Source organism: Acomys minous (genome assembly GCF_964271855.1).
Source record: "Acomys minous genome assembly, chromosome: 10".
Classification (NCBI taxonomy): domain Eukaryota; kingdom Metazoa; phylum Chordata; class Mammalia; order Rodentia; family Muridae; genus Acomys; species Acomys minous.
Window position 1 is genome coordinate 57,445,354 of NC_140491.1, and position 17,126 is coordinate 57,462,479.

Below are 17,126 nucleotides of genomic sequence, written 5' to 3' on the forward strand. Positions count from 1 at the left end.
CTTAATTAAATTTCCTGGAGTTCTTTAAGATAAAAAAGGAAAGCCCAAAGTATAGGTTTGGGGGTGCTCTGAAGCAGCTCAGGCACCCAGTTGCTGTATATTCTGGTTGTTGTCTAAGAAGACAGTTTTCTCTGAAGTCAAAGGCTTTCCACCTTCACTGAAGGTTGTTTTCAATGTTCAGGAGTCACACATTAGGTAGTCTACAGTGGGGGTTAATGGCATTTTATTCTCTGGCAAAAAAAGGTAAAACACTTATAATAAAAATTGTAATTTTAAGTGTCAGTTACTAATACTAAGTCATACAATAAGAAATTAAGGAAAATGCCATGCCTCGAAGCTGCAGGGGTTTCCTTCCTTTTCTAAATGTCTAAATAAAAAAGCTCTAGCTGGCCTGTTTTCTAGTTCTGGAGTCCTAAAAATAGTCTCACTGTCTTCCTAGTCATCCCTCCTTCCCCTCATCAACACCTGGCCTAAATATGAGAAGGGTTGTTACCCTTAACTTACTTAGAACACTTGCTTCTGCTGCCCAGTTGTGCTGTGCTGTGCAGGGGAGCCCAAGTATGTCCAACATGAGGCAGTAGAGAGAGACCACTGACAAGGCTCCCAGTGGACACACAGCCGGAGGAGCCTCTTCATTTCCTCTTCTATTTAACAAGTAAGCATTTTGCAAAGGCAAAGGCTATTATTTTGCAGGATGCCATAGGCAAGTGATACACAGAGAGACGCATTTGTTTAATATGCGGTTAGAAGTTAATTGACATTTCATTTCTACTTCTGAACAACCAGATACTCACATGGGTTGTTTGGTTGCTCTTTGGCATCATGCTAGTTTAAAAAAAATTCAACAATTATTTCTTAAGTGCCTGCAACAGCACTTAGTAATAGTGGATATTTGTAACTGCTGATTAATACGTCTCAAGAACTTGCTGTGTACAGACTCGGGGTTGTTTCTTTGCCAAAATGGTTCACAAACAAAGACAGGGTTTTTCCTCTATTTACTAAGAGCCCTGACTCTGACTCTGACTCTGACTCTGATGCTGTTTGTGGACTCGTGTGTCATCCTCCACCCCCATCACTCTCGCCACCACTGCCACTGAAGAGAGGATGGCACTGTTACTGTGTTGGTTTGCTCACAAGAACACAGCTATTGCCCAGATGATTTTTGTACTGGTGAGGAACGGCACACTAAAATAACCCCGGTATGCCAACAGACATCACTCACCTGGGAGTCCTAAGCACTCCTCACTCTCACCTTCAGCAGAGAATCCTCTGTGTGTTTGTTTTGCTGTTGTTGTTTGTTTTGTTTTGTTTGCCTGCTCTTGTACTTTGAAAACTCTCAGTAGCACAACTTACTACCTTCTATTACAGTTATTTATCCATGTCCTTGCCTGGGCTTCCCAGAGGTAGGCACGCCAACCACTGCTCTATTCTTTTTGCTCTCCAAGGTATTAACAAGAGAGAAAGCCTTAACACAAGAGTATAAAAGGGACAAATATGAAAATATACAAAGTATGATGTGAGACGTATATGAAGGTCCTCAAAGATGAGTGACGTTGCCTTTGGTCAAATCTTTGGCAGTGAATGAGCTATAGAATAGACGTTTTGAATTATTTTTTCAGAATAGATATTTAGAGCTACTGTGTTTTAAATCTATGTCTCATATGGGCCTGAAGTGCATAATATTCATGATTTAAAATATGATAGATAGGTAGATAGATAGATAGATAGATAGATAGATAGATAGATGGACAGACTGATGCATAAATGACAACATTTCCTGAGGTGATCATCAGGAAAGTGTGTCATTAACTTCAAATGTCCACCAAGCAGGTGTCAAACGCAGCAAGGTTCTGAGCCTACTACCATGGTTGGTTGAAACAAAATTCTTAATCTCAGGGTCTTCAACAACGTGGTAAATAATTACCAGTAATTTTAGAAGAACCAACATACCACTCCTACACACACACACACACACACACACACACACACTCCAGAAATACAAAGTTCTGTCACTCTCAGGATTGGCTACTCAGTATTCATATACTACTACAAAGCACAAATGTTCAGTCTTATGATGAACAGCATTTAGGAACCTGTATATCTCTTTCCAGTGCACCCCAAATTGAAGACAGCTGCTTCCCAATGCCATGATGGTTTGTGGATTGTGCTGCTACAAAGGATGGGTGCAGCTTCAGAGCCAAGGAGAATATAAGCCACAAAGCTTCCAGAAAGAGGAATGACAGCTTAAGTCCCTCTGCAGCCATCCCTCCTGTAGACAGGAAGGCTGTGATAGATTCTCGCATAACTCAGAGTTATTGCCAATGGGTGGTTTTGGAAGCACTCGCAAATCAGAGTTGCATTCACAGCAGCTGCAGACAGAGGCTTGAGAGGATGCCACAGTGTTATGTAATATACATAACTCAAGTTTGTCTTTTTGTAGCTGCAGATATGATGTGATGCATAGTGAATAATGAAAATTGATTGACAACCAGCTAGATGGCAGTTCAGGGTTAGAATCATGATTAGCTATAAATTTATAAAAATAGTCAAATTTTTAAAATCTTAAATGTCATCTTTGAAGAAATGACCATATTTGTCAATTACAGTTTTCATTTTGCCTCACTGTTAATAATTGTTGGTTATCTTAGGAGAAACGTAATGTTTAATACATGGAGAATAAACAACTGAAATTTGTATATTTATGTTTACTCCATTTTTACCAGAGTAATATTAAATTACATAGTGTGTTCTCAAGAACATTGTATTCTTATTCATTAACCCATTTCTAAAAAATACTTCTTAAATTGTGAAAAGTATTGAGTATAAAACAAGACTAATGTTTTCACTAAAATTGTATTGGTTAGTTTTATGTTAACTCCATTCAAACTGGGTTCACTTGGGAAAGAAGACTCTCAATTGAGAAAATGCTTCCATAAGATTGGCCTATAGCTTATTCATAATAGGCAGAACATGCAAACAGCCTAAGTGTCCTTCAGTAGAAGAATGGATAAAGAAACTGTTGTACATTTACACTATGGAATACTACTCAGCTATTAAAAACAAGGAATTTCCGAAATTTGTAGACAAATGGATTGAACTAGAAATGATCACAATGAGTGAGTTAACCCAGAAGCAGAAAGACTCAAATGGTATATACTCACTCATAACTGGACACCAGCCCAAAGGGCATGTCCCATGAAAGTCTTCACTTACCAGGAAAGTTGGGATAGAGGCAAGGACATCCTATGAGGACTCTAGGTGAGAGAAATATAGGAGAATGGCAAAATAGAAGGATCCAGAGGGTCCTAGAAACCTACAAGAAGAACACTATGATAGGTGGATCTGGGCCCAGGGGTTCTGCTCAAACTATGGCACCAATGATGGACAATGCGTGCAGTAAACATCGAACCCCTACCCAGATCTAGCCAAGGGACAGGACATTCTCCACAGTTAAGTGGAGAGTGGAGACTGACTTTCACATGAACTCTGGTGCCCCAAATTTGACCATGTCCCCAGTGGCACTCAGAGGAAGGATAGCAGACTATCAAGAAGAGACTTGATACCCTAGCATCATATTCAGGGGGAGGAGGTCCCCCTCAGTCACAGTCATAGGGGAGGGGAATAAGGTGAAAGCAGGAGAGAGGGAGGAATGGGAGGATACACAGGATGGGACAACAATTGAGATGTCATATGAATGAATTAATAAAAACAAAAGATTGGCCTATAGGCAAATTCATCAAGCATTTTCTTGATTAATGATGGGGAGGGGCCAGCCCACACTGGGTGGTGCTACTCCTGGGCAGATAGTCCTGGATTGTTTAAGAAAGCATGCTGAGCAAGCTGTGAAGAACAAGCCAGTAAGAGCAGTATCCCATGGCACTCCATGGGGCACCATCAGCTGCTACCTCCGGGTTCCTTCCTTGAGCTCCTGACTTGTCTCCATGATAAAGTGTGATGGGAGAGCTATGAGCTGAAATCAATCTTTCTTCCCCTAGTCACTCTTGGTCATGGTGTTTAGCACAACAATAGCAACCTCAACTGAGACAAAAACAGAAAAAAAAATGTTTCTTCTAGAATACATAAATAGACAGATAGAGTGGGTAACTACTGATGAATAGAGTGTTTATTGTTCACCCAAGCCTATCAACAGAATACCAGGACATAACAATAGAAATTAAATTACTTGTGTTTACTGTTTTTCCAGTTGTCCTTTTGTTGTTAAAATAGTATAGCTGTGAAAGTGGAAGTGAGAACACATTTTACTATCTAACAGCCAGTTGAAACAACTCAGAAGCCTTGTAACTGTAAATACATGGTTTTGTAGGCCTTCATTTGTCTTCATAACAACTCCTTAACATTAAAAGTGCTCAACAAGTGGGTGACCAAGCGGACAAAAATTTACTGAAGCCCTGAAGTTAACCAATAAGAACAAAGTAAGAAAACAAGTTGTTTCTTGCCCGTTCTTACAGCCACACAGGCGTGTGGACTGTGTGAACTGGAGTATTATATGCATGCGGTCATTACTGGAAAATTCAGGTTCTGTCTTGTTAAACATTTCTGGGAGGACTGGGCCCTGGGTGGATGCAGTTTCTGCCTGCACTCAAGGCTGGAGGATGTAAAACGGCTTTTGAGAGCTAAGGCTCAGCCTGAGTTTCCCATGGTCTTACCGGAAGGAGGTTCTCTACGTGATGAGGCCGGCAAACTCCCTCCTCAGTTGGCCAGTGGGTCTGCATGATCCACTGTGGCATAGTTTATGTTGACAAAGGCCAAGGAAAGACAACTATGTTTCTTCTGTTTGGGGTTTTAATTTGGGGTATTTTAAGCAGAAATGAAGTAATCTTTCATTCAGACATGTGTCTTAATTTATTATACCATTTGCGAATCTTGGTACATGTTTTTATTCCTCCAGTTACTTTCTCAAAACATCATCAATTTTACCTTATTCCTCACAAATAGATATTGCTGAAGTCTAATATATTCCTTCCCCATAATTTTCACTGTCATTTGAAATTTGTTAAAAATGTCCTTAGTCTGTGTAGCTTGTGTTGTTTTTAGTTTCTGCCACATTTCATATTACTGATCAGGGACTTTTCTTACCAAATTTCTATTGAGTGTAAGAAAAGTTAAACAAAAAATGAGAAGAATGTCAGTATGAGCAAAAAGAGGTGTGTTCAAAGTTGTGTAGGTTTATCACACTCAGAGAACATGTCCCAGAGTGAGCCAGACATGACTCCAGTATTTAAACACATGTCTGTTTCTTATATTACCTCTAAATACAGGCACCACCCAGCCAAGACATGGCTTGAAAGGCATCATTGTATCTCAGGGTGAGGAGGACAATTCATGTTACACCTTGTAAAGGAAGCACATTAGTTTGCCAAGTGTTACCTTCCCTAGCAATTTCCAAAAGTTTTAGTTATAATGCTCCATCATCAACCATCTCTAGAAATATCTTTGCACAGGACAGCACAGGGTTTCATGGGAGACACTCCTACAAGCCCCTGGGTTCAGTCCACAGCGCTGAAAACAGAAGTAAGCCTTTGCACAGCTATGACTTGTAAAGCTTTGATCAAGGCCAGTCCTAGTGAGTAACACATCAGTGTTGAGTCATTCCTTGTGTTCCCAGTAGTCCCAACACAGTGCCTTGAGCTAACGTGTTTTAGAAACTGAATAAAGAAAAAACATGTTCCAGCATTGAATAATACTTGTATCCAGCGGTCTCCATAGTCAATGTGAAGACACTGCTCATAACACCAGCACATTGATACCAACTATTTCTAACACTGCTAACTATGTGTTCCTCTGAATGAGTTTCCACCTCTCCTACTCTGAAATTACTCAGGAGATGGATTTAGAGAGAAATTACAGCCCTGGTATTCAGCATCTTTGGAAGTGAGCCATCAGAAGCTGCATTTTCATATGCTTTTCAAATGATTCTGCCACATTCCATGGTTAAAGGATCTATGTTTAGGTTATCTGTACCAATGACCATACATTAGAATCATGTGGGGAGATTTTGTGACATGGCAAATCCTAACTCACCCTAGACTGAGCATACAGAAACTCTTGGAGTGATCTGAGCATCAAGTGTTTGCAAAACTCCTGAAATAATTCTAAGGCGTGTCAAGGTTGAGAACCATGCTGCAGATTCTTCTTTCTCCGTGTTATCCCAGCAGCATCACAGTGTCAGCTACAATCAGCACAGGAGAACTGAGGGAGAGGATCAAGGAAAACAAGACAACAAATGTCAGAGTCGGTGGGAAAGAGAAACTCTGTGCAGACCTCCTCACAGCATGGGCTTTCAAAGGCAGTCAACATCAAAGTCGGCTAACTGACTCTGACCAGGCCTGGAAGACAGTGACATTCAATGGTGTCTCCATAGAGACTATGTATGGCCCATAAATAATTTAAGTTGAATCAATGTCCCTGTTCCTTGGACTGACCCATGATACACCTCATTGGGATTAGAAGAGGTAAAAGAATCCCTTGTTTTACAAAACTAAATGTTTATTCCCTGAAAGAAATAACCTATTTTGCATATGCTATTCATATAAAATTATATCTATTGTCCGTTGTAAGCTTTCTAATAACTATGACCCATAGGAAAAATACTATTGTTTCCACATTCAAGACAGTAAAACTGCATGGTGCAATGAAGTGTCCTGTCCAGAGCTGCAGACCAAAAATCAAAACACCGCCTGGATCTCCTGACCTGCGTCCAATCAATTCAAGGTCATTAACACCATCTTCCCCCCAATAAGAAAAACAAATTCTGATTATACAGTAAAATCTCACCTTACAACATTTCCCATCTGCATTATATTTTATAATTGTTTAAGGCAATGCCTCCATCCTACTGTTCTATATAAAAAGGATGGCATCTGATTTGCCTTTTTAGCCTCATAATGCTCCATCCTGAAAAATGATAGGAAATCAATAAAGATTTCTTGGATAAAGTGAAAAGTAAAGATAATGGGTCTTTAATTTTTCAGTTATAAAACTTCAGCAACAGAGAAAACATACTCTTGCTGATCACAAATTAACATGCTTTTTAAAAAAAAATAAATATCATACTTCTATGTTTCTCTAATAATGGCCTGTTGGAGGTTGGTCTGACATCCTTTGATGCTAATTACTGCTTGCTTGCTGTCTCTGTGACCCACCTTGCCTAAGAACCTAACCTGTTTGATCAATAAAAGGCCATCATACCTGGGCAGGGCAAATAGGGTAGGCATGGCCAAGGTTCCAGGGCTGTGGGGGAGACAGAGAGAATCTTGGGAGGAAGAGAGACTGGAGGAGAGGAGAAGAAGGCTGCGCCATCATGGGTTAGGTGAAGGAGAAGCACATGGCCGGCATGGATGGAGGATTTGGCCCAGATGAAGAAAATTAACAAGTATTCGGGATTAGGGCTGGGAGGTCGCTTGATAGAAATTGTTAGAAACAGATGGCATGGGATTGGGACAGGTATTCCATATCTGCCCCACTATGGGAAGTAGTTTAGGGGATTAATATCTGCCCTGCCCCAGGTTAACTAAGGCTATTTTAAACTATAACAGGTGTCTGTGTCTTGATCGGCAGGTTAGAAAACACTGCCGTAATAATAACTATAGGCCTGATAATAAACATTATTAGGCCTTACTGGTAAATTAACAACAACAAATTGGGGCCCAACATTTAGGTCTATTGGTAATTTAACAGCATCTGTAGAGACCGAACCAACGCCATTCACTTTGTGTTCAGGGCCTGAGCACCTGACACCCCCTCACCCAGAGTTTCAAGGGAGAGCCACAGCTAGCAACCCTTCCTAGGAGCTTGCACCTGGGGCCAACCAATGAGAGCCACAGATCACCATGACCAGAACATACAAACAAATTCCCTCCTGCAGTCTGGCCCTGGACCCTTCACTTAGCCCTAGTCCCCCAGCCAATGAGCTTAAAGTGCAACTTTCCTGTACCCCTCTGACCTATCATGTAACAGCAAGGCTTGGAAACGGCTTGGAGTGCCCCGTCCCGCAACCCCGCCTGCAATTTTTTCCTTTTAAAAACCCTGTTCCCCTAGAACTAGGGGCCTCCATCTTCCATCCTCACTAGGGGGCTGACGGTCCAGGCTCTGAGCTTGACTAATAAATGAGACCCTGTGTGATTTGCATTTTGCTGATTCCTGGTGGTCTTTGGGGGGCTTCAGGACTTGGGCACTACGCAACGAATTGACACCCACCAAACTTCAGGTATCCACACCCTTAAAAATCATATTTTTGTCATAGTCCAATGGAGGGGAATAGCTCCTAGAGAGCACTCATGGGCCAGAGCATTTCACAGGTGTTGCTCCTAGCTGCTTGTGGGCTCAACTCTTACAGATGTTGATGGCTTACAGAGATGGCTGCAGACACATAGCTGGCTGGAGAGGCAGAACTAGGAGGCTGAAAGTCTTACAGGCCTGGGAAATGGAGTAAACTGCCTAGAAAAATAATAAAATATAGACTGCTATGGTCCCTCTCCAAGGCGCCATAGCAGAAGGCCCCTGGATCTTTTTTGGCTTTGTTTTGACCGTTATGAATTTGTTTGCAATGGACTTAGTCATAGTCACACTTCTCATTACCCTCTCTAAAAAAGTTCAGGGAGAAAGAAAAAAAGCCAAGAGATGTGAGACTAAGTTACTGACACCAAAAAGGGAAGAAGGAACCAAACTCCTCCATAGAGTTGATAGGGGCTAGAATTCAGAGCTCCTTAGCTACAAGGTGTTTGTCAGCTCTTTCTGGAAAGGGTCCACCAAAAAAAGAGTTACCTAACTAAATCCCAAGGAATGATGGAGAGAGTTTCACTAACTAAAGCCTAAATTGGCACAACTGACCCAAGGCTTAGACTTTTCTTGTTTTCTTGCTTGAATTTTGCTTGAGATCTCTGAAATTTTTGACTGGAATAGAGATGAAACATTTGAGCAGAGCAGTGGTGGCACACACCTTTAAGCCCAACAAAATGGAAACAAAGACAGGTGGAACTGTGGAGTTGCAGACCAACCTGGTCTCCACAGGGCATGACGCCCTGCTGATAAGAAAAGTTACTTGTAGAGACAGCCTAGGATTTAAACTGACAACCACAACAACGGCCTTAATTTTTAATTATTAGTTAACGACATGAGATTCCTGATAAGTTGCCCAGTATCACATGGTCAGCCCTAAACACATGCATGTGTGAGTGACACTAAATTATACTATCAAAGAAATCATGAATTTAAGAGTGTGTTGAAATGTTGGAAGTTGTAAAAGGAGGATAAGTACTCATATTTGAATTTCTCAAAAATTGAAAATTTTAAATAAAAAAAAATCACAAATATTGTCAGTCCAACACAGTTGAAATAGTATCCAGTAGAGCTGGGATTAATTAACACTAAGGATAGTTGAAAACGACATGGAAACCTACATTTTATAAGCTTCCTAAGGTGTGTGTGCTCATATAAGAGAGTCTAATTGGAGTAACCCCATACAAAGGATGACAATCCTCCTAGAAGCCATAGGTTGCCAAATAAAAAGACTAGTTCCAGGTGTGGGATTTCTCAAGTTGTTGGTTAAGGATGTAGCAAAGACCCCCCAGAAAAATACAGCTTACTGCCCACCAGAACTTAAGGGTAAGATGTTATTGCTGAAGAATCCCACATTTTGGTCACAGGATATGGAGATGTCAAATTGGAGATTAGAAGCTTCTTCCCTGATGGCTAGCTCTCACAGTACAGAAGGCCTTAGCCAAGAGCCCTTGATCTACAGTAATGACCTGCATGCCAAGGTATGGTCACAGGTACAATAGAATCACACATGTTATCAAGTAACCAAATTCTGATTGGCTTTAAGGTCTTCACTAAAGGAGGAAATGCAAGACTACTGAGGGCTATATGTCTAGGAAACCATGATTGGCACACTCATCGACCCCACTAGTGAACCTACTAGTATTGCTAAATGTGCACAGTACCAAACTGCCTGCTGAACTCATCTCTCTATAGTCATAGATTAGTAATTAATAGTTAACTTTTAGATAATATCAGAAAAGTTTGAGAAATTCTTAGATTTCTAAAGAGTATATCTGTGGTCTATGCGCCCACCCATCTACACACACACACATTTAAAAAAGAAAATTTTGATTTAGATCGCTCAAGATTTGTGTCTGTGAGTCAGCATGCATGGGTGTGTGTGTGTGTGTGTGTGTGTGTGTGTGTGTGTGTGTGTCTGTGTGAATTTGGGTTTTGTGAACATGTGTGCAGTTGCCCACATAAATCAGAAGAGCTACAGTTGCAAACTGTTATGAGCCACCTACAGTGAGTTTTAGGAAGAGAACATGGGTCTTCTGGAAGAGCACAACTACTTTTAGCCTCCTAGACATCCTTCTAGTTTCTTTGATGTGGAATTTAAATACTGATTACTTTTTTTTAATTGTGTAACATTTTATTTAATTATATTATAATTACATACATGCACACAGTGTATTTTGATCATACATTCACCCCATTCAACCTCTCCCAGATTGACCTCCCACCCTAACCCATTTATGTCTTCTTTATTTATAACCCACCAAGTTCAAGTTTTGCTATCCATATGCTCATGGGTACGGCGTCCTTCACTGGAAGACCTTCCCTCCCTCAGAAAGCATAAACTGTCAACAGATCTTCAACTAGTGGTGAGGGCTCATGAGCCCCTTCCCCTTCCAAGATGGAATAGTGACTGGATTGGCCTGGTGTAGATCTCTTGGAGAGACAAATGCAACTGCTGTGCACTTTTTAGTACAGTGGTCCTTCCATATCCAGAAGTCACTGTTGGCTTTGGTTCTTTCCATTCTCTGGATCTTATGATCGCTAACTCTCTAAAATTTATTTAGTTGACAAATTCTTACACTTGGATAAACAACATCCAGTTGGAATACACCTATCAAAGTGACTAAGATGGAAAAGAACCAAATTTGAGGAAAGATACGGAGAAGGGGCATTCTTCCACGACGATGATAAGAGTGGAAATTAAATTAATGCAAATTTTTGAAAAAGGGTATACTGAAATTTTTCTGCTATGTAAGTATCTTTACTGAAGGACATATGCAAGTTGCTTTTTGCAGTATACGGTAAGAGTCAAAGACTAGATTATAACTCAACTATTCAATAATAGAATGCATAAATTTTGGTACACTTACAGAATAAAATTCTAATTTACAATGTGAATGAATAGTTTGCAACAATACAAAACAAATATGCATGAATCTTATAAACACAATTCTGAACGGAAGAAACCAGAAACAGATGGCCTGGTGGAACACACCCTAACTCCAGCACTTAGGACAATGAGGCAGCTGGTAGCTCAAGGCCAACATGGGCTATATATAAAATCTTATCTCAGGAAAGAAGGATCTGAAGTAAAAGGAAATAAGAGACAGAAGGTCATATCATACAGGTATGTAAACTTGAAAGCCAGGAAAAACTAATCTATTGCTAGAAATTAGCATTCTGTAATCTTTAGCCACAGTGATGAGTATGGGCTAGAAGTGGAGTAGAACCAAGAAGTTTCTGGATTTGGGTGGTGGATACAGAATGTACTTACACTGTGAAAATTCACTGAATACCTTTCTTATGACAAACAAGTTAAAATTGGATCTTCTAACAAAAGAGACTCATGGCACCGTTTAACCAGTGGTGCACAAACACAAAGAAGCTTCCAACAGTCGTGTGTGCCATGTTACTCCTGTGCCATGTGTAAGTGAGGGATTGTAACAGCAATGTTCTGCCCCTGGTCGGAATGTAGGTGAATGCCCACAGTCCAGGGAGTCAGGGTTTTTAGAAAGTCACGTCCTACATTCACTTCCCCACACACATGCATACACACTCACACATTCCTAAACTCATAATAGTCATCAGATCAGTGGTTCTCCCTCTGAAATCTAACATAAAGGAATGTTTACAACACTGTCTCTTCAAAACAGCATTTCTGTCCTTGAAGGCAGAGGATACAATCCTATCTCTTGAAACCCCTGAGAACTGTTGAACAGCACCACTGTTTTCTTGTGTTGTTTGTTTGTTTGTTTGTTTGTTTGTTTTTCCAAAATAGACCACCATATGATGAAAGCCAAACTTCTCTGCTCAGGCTATGCCTTGTGGTTCTCTTAATCCAAAAAGTCATGTGTGGTATTTAAGTCCCTATCAGGAACTGAACTGTCCCTAGATGACTAAGAGGTTGTGGACATGATGCTGTTTGATAATAAGCCAGGGTCCATTCGTCCTCAGTACTTAGGATAATGATAATGACATAGATCTCATTGCAACATCTGGAATATTTACAGTGTTGCCAACTTCAGCTAGTGTCTTAATTCCAAGTATATTAGGAGATCAAAGGCAAGAAAAGAACACTCCAAATTCAAGACAGAACTTTTATATACATAAAAGCAACTTTTTATCCACATGTTAGGATCTTGGAGTAGTCTGTATATCTTAGGTGTACACTCCTTTTTGGTATCAATATCTACCCAATATAGCTGATTCAACATGTTGAATCTAGATAAAGTTACTACCTCTTTTTAGTTTTTAATCCCATTCAAACAATAGTAAAGAAAGTTGAACCAACGGTCATGTGTGGCAAACAAATGAGGCCATCATTCTGATGTTGAGACTATATTTTCAGGACAGGGAAAAGAACAACTCAGAACATAAGGAAAGGGCCAAATGAGCAGCATTGAGAATGGGGGCTGCCACTCTACGGAGAGGCCTGGAACTGAGAACACTAATTCAGCTCGGCCATCAGGGGCTTAGGAGTGGTGAAACATGAAAAAGGCTCATACCTCTGGAGTCAATGAGAAAAATTAAAGAAAATCATAAATGTCAGGAAACAAAATTTTATCTGAAACATCAAGACAAATATATGAAGATTCATTGTAAGAAAATTCTGGGATCTTAGAAAAGAGGATTTTGACTTAGAACTTGAAATAGTCTTCAGGCAGACCCCATTTAAGAACCCAGATACCTTTTCCTCTGGAGCACACTTTGGTTCTACAGTGGGTAATGTTGATCTGGAAATGATGCTTGGATCTTTCTACTTCTCAGAACCAGTGCTGGCAAAGCCACGGTGAAGTACAGAACAGGCCATGAATTCTACCATCTTGGAATTCTAGATAAGAAGAATTGAGAAGCTGTAATGCAGACAGCTAGTTGTCGTCCTAGCTCTGAGCTCTTGCTGGGGTTCTGACGACACTGCTTGAACTTCAGGGTGTAAATGTCTGGATTCCATGACATAAAGAAAGACACAGAGGTCACAAACCTCAGAAATAGGCTCTCTTTCCACTTTAAATACCAAAGAACTATTGAAAACAGTATAACACTGTGTATAACACACTCACCACTTTTTCTCTACTTTGGGTCAACGTTCAGCCCCAAGCACACCCAGCTTCACTTGGCCTTGGTTCATTGAAGCCCAGTGCTACTTCACCCTAATTTAGTAGTGTGTTTTAGCATCGCTTGACAGCAAGGTTCCACAAATAATCTAATGCTCAGAGGAGAATAAAATGGAAGCTGCAGTAGAAGTGATCAAAAACTGCTCCAAGAGAAAGATGTCCGAGTTTGCCAGAGGAAAGAAAGATTGGGAGAGAAGAAAGGAGCTCAGCTTCCGAAGCGAAATGAAGCTACTTTGTGGTTGGTGAGGCCACACAGCTTGCAGATGTGTGCTTTCTTAACTAAATAATGATTAGGCATAAGGGAGATGATAATTCTCGGACCTATAAATTTACCATACCCTTAATGCATATTGCTTGGCCTGAGAATTGATGGAACAGGTTTGTGTGTATGTATTGGCAAATTTCTACTGAGGTTTAGTCTAAGCCTTGGGGGGGTACTTAAGTTCAAGAAAATAAAAGGGTGAATTTTTCCCTTCACATAAATCATAGAGGTTGGGGAAGAAGCCATTTAACCTGATTATACAAATCATCAAAAGCATTAAAAGACAAATCGTTTCGTTCTAAACAGTCAGAATTACTTTATGGTGAACCTATATTAATTTCAACACTGCAGAATTAAGATAAATATCTTTTTGCAAAAGTTTATCAATCTCTTATTATAATAACTAAACGTGAAATGTAAAATGTATTAATTATTATGGGATTTAGTCAAAAGAAGTTCTAGAATAAATCCCTTCTAAATCTCCAGGAGATAGAAACATCTACTAACTAACTCCATTATTTTATCTTTGACCTTGGAATTTACATCATTTAATACAATTAATCTGTGGTGATATTAGATTTTACCTAATAGCCTCAACTGTAATGCGAGATATCTGGAGCTTTGCATTAAGAAAGATTCTAATACTGCAGCCAAATTGGATGATAAAAACGACCATCACCAGGGAGCTTATGATCTCTATCAGGTGATCAGACCTAGCATGTTTTAAAATGCTGCCATTTTATATTTTCATAAATAAAATACAGACTTGTAGGTTAAAGTTCAAGTTTGTAAAACCTTAACTAAGATGTGAGAATGCACAAGATCATTAGTTAACTCAAGGAGACAGAGAGAAGTAAGCATGACCCACTCTGAATTCCATGGATTCTGTAGGGACCCTCCTGTCTACAAGCTAGAAAGAATTCCTCTTAACAATATTTCTGTTTTTCTGGGGATAGTGGTGGCATACACCTTAAGCCAGCACTCATGAGGCAGAGGCAAGTGGACCTCTGAGTTGAAGGCTAGCCTGTTCTACAGAGTGAGTTCCAGGACAGCCAAGCCTATACAGAGAGACCTTGTCTCAAAAAAAAAAAAAAAACCCAAAACTAAATGAATCAACATAATAGTCATCTCAGCAACATTATCATATAATAGATGTGGATATATGAATATAAATTTAGCATTATCTGCCGATACAACAAACCTACTAATGAGAAAAGGAGGATTCTGGCACAACCAATTAGCTATTCTTGTTTTATTAAAACTGCTTCCATTAGAGCTTCATCTGATGAAGCTTCATAGAGATGAGATTTAAATGTGAAGCTGCATCATCCTTTTCAAATCTACAGAAAAATAGAATGAATTTTATCTGATCTGTAATGAGAACACAAGTTCAAATACAGTGGAAATAATCACATAAAAAGATCAGAGGTGTAGCTATCTAAAATTTTAGAGTCTGTGTCTATGGGACACTGAGCCACATTTGACCCAGCTTGGCTTACAAATATAGAAACAGGGACCCAAGCAATAAAATCACTGGGGTGGTGCTGGATCTGAGGTCAGATTTGGCATCAGGGCCAGTGAGAGCCACTGGCAAATTTAAGATTGAGAGCAGGGATGGGCACCAGTCCATTAAGAAAAGAAGACATGTGAAGAAAAAAGAAATGTGGCCCAGAGAGGGCTGGAGCTGGTGAGTTTACCTGTCTTCATTCTGATGTTTCTGTGAGATCTACCCGTTCTTCCTGTTAGGGTCTCACAAAGCCCCCATAGTTTTTCTAGAGAGATCCTGTGAACAAGTGCTTCCCTCTTGTACCCAAAGCCCACTTAACGACATCGAGCTGTTTCAGCATTCTCTTTTTCTTTTTAGTTTATGTTCTCCTTCAACTGTGCTTTTGTATTTAAAATAACTTGTCTCTCAGCACAGCTAGATGCCTGGGATATGAGAGGTCAGTAGCAAAGATGCTGCATATCCAATGCAATACCAGGAAGTAAGCATACAGCTTCATAGAAGGAAGTAGAGTTAGAACATCCTACTACAAGTTTCAGAGCCCAAGGTCTCCCAGAACGAATGCATGGGCATGTGGTTAGCAGCGACCATTGTTGATGTTTTTATTTGTCGCACTCAGTTGTACTGCTCATATTTTCTAACACCAACATGCACAGATCTGATAATTGGGAAAGAAAATAAAAGATCAAAGAAAGAGATTAAGGGCCGGGCATATGGCTTGCTAGTAGAGTTCTCTCTAGTGTGAACAAGGAAAGGCCCTCGGGTCCATCCCTAGCACCTCAAAGAAGAGGAAGAAGGAGAAAGAGAAGCTGTTCTGTTGTCAAGTATGGGGACCTAAGTTATAAGTATGCAATTTAGACTGAGTTTCCAGGTCATTTTTTGTGAGAGGTTCCACTTTGATATACTGCAAGTCACTTCTATACTCATTGCGATATTCCAGCCTTAATAATAAATGATCCATACTTGTCTGAAGACCACACCCTCACTCATCTCCTTGGCCATTCTCATGGTCATGTGTACTAGACAGTCTGCCCAGACTCTCCCTGTCCAGTGGGTGCTCCTCAAGCCATCCTGGCAAGCATGAAAGAGGAAGCCTTCCTCAACAGTTACTACCCCAGCATGTCTCCCTCTCACCTGTCTGTCCTGAGTTTGCAGCTACACTCCTCCCAAATGTAGTCCGATTGGCCAGTTTGCCTGTTCTCCCTGCTGCAGTGAAAACTGCCCTAAGGGAGATGTTTTCTTTTCACCGCTGTTACAGCAATAGACCTTCAAGGTCACAGTGAGTCATGAGCAAGAGAAGGGTCACCGTGAGCACGAAGAATAATGCTGAAGGATAAAAGGACAATTCTGTACTAAGAACAGAGGTTTGACCTTGTTTCCCACACTCTAAAAAAAAAACTTTAAGTCACAGTGTGTGTTTCAGAGGAAACTATCATAGATTCAGACCCTATGAAAGAGTGTCTGCATCCGGTATGAATTGTGAAGTTTTTCTGAGCTTTTTTTTTTGTTTTTTTTAGTTTAAAGTACATCAGGCCAAGTCTTTCTTGTAGAGATGGCTTTGGGAATAAAGGTGAAACATTCAAAGTTACCGACACACACTAGGAGCTTAATAAATGACATCTATTATTCATATTTAAATTATTAGTGTGTTTGGTGAGACAGAAAACACTCAAAGTCGTGTATCCAGAGAAATGTGTAATACTTTTATTATTTCTCAATGACTAATTAGTGATTCAACCAACAAAAATAGCTAGCCTATGTGTAGATCTATAGAAAATCTAGACCCTCTAGGATGGACAGAGATAGGGAAATATGTAAAAGCCTGTTCATATTTTAGCCTGCACAATTTCATTTCAGATTTTCTCCTCAGCTGAAAACCCCGTACTTAATTTAAGCACATTATTTTCAACAAGCCTAAGTTTAATGAAACTAGGCCAACCTCATAAAT

The 17,126-nt window shown here is 40.1% G+C and overlaps 1 long non-coding RNA gene across 4 annotated transcripts in view; it reads right to left on the reverse strand.

Moving 5' to 3' along the window:
- Positions 1-17,126, reverse strand: part of LOC311608004 — a 32,858-nt gene that overhangs the window by 12,730 nt on the left and 3,002 nt on the right. For all 4 annotated transcript variants that reach the window (XR_014782815.1, XR_014782816.1, XR_014782817.1 and 1 more), the window contains exon 2: positions 12,986-13,129. This is a non-coding gene — a long non-coding RNA (uncharacterized lncRNA). The remainder of the gene's footprint in view (positions 1-12,985; positions 13,130-17,126) is intronic.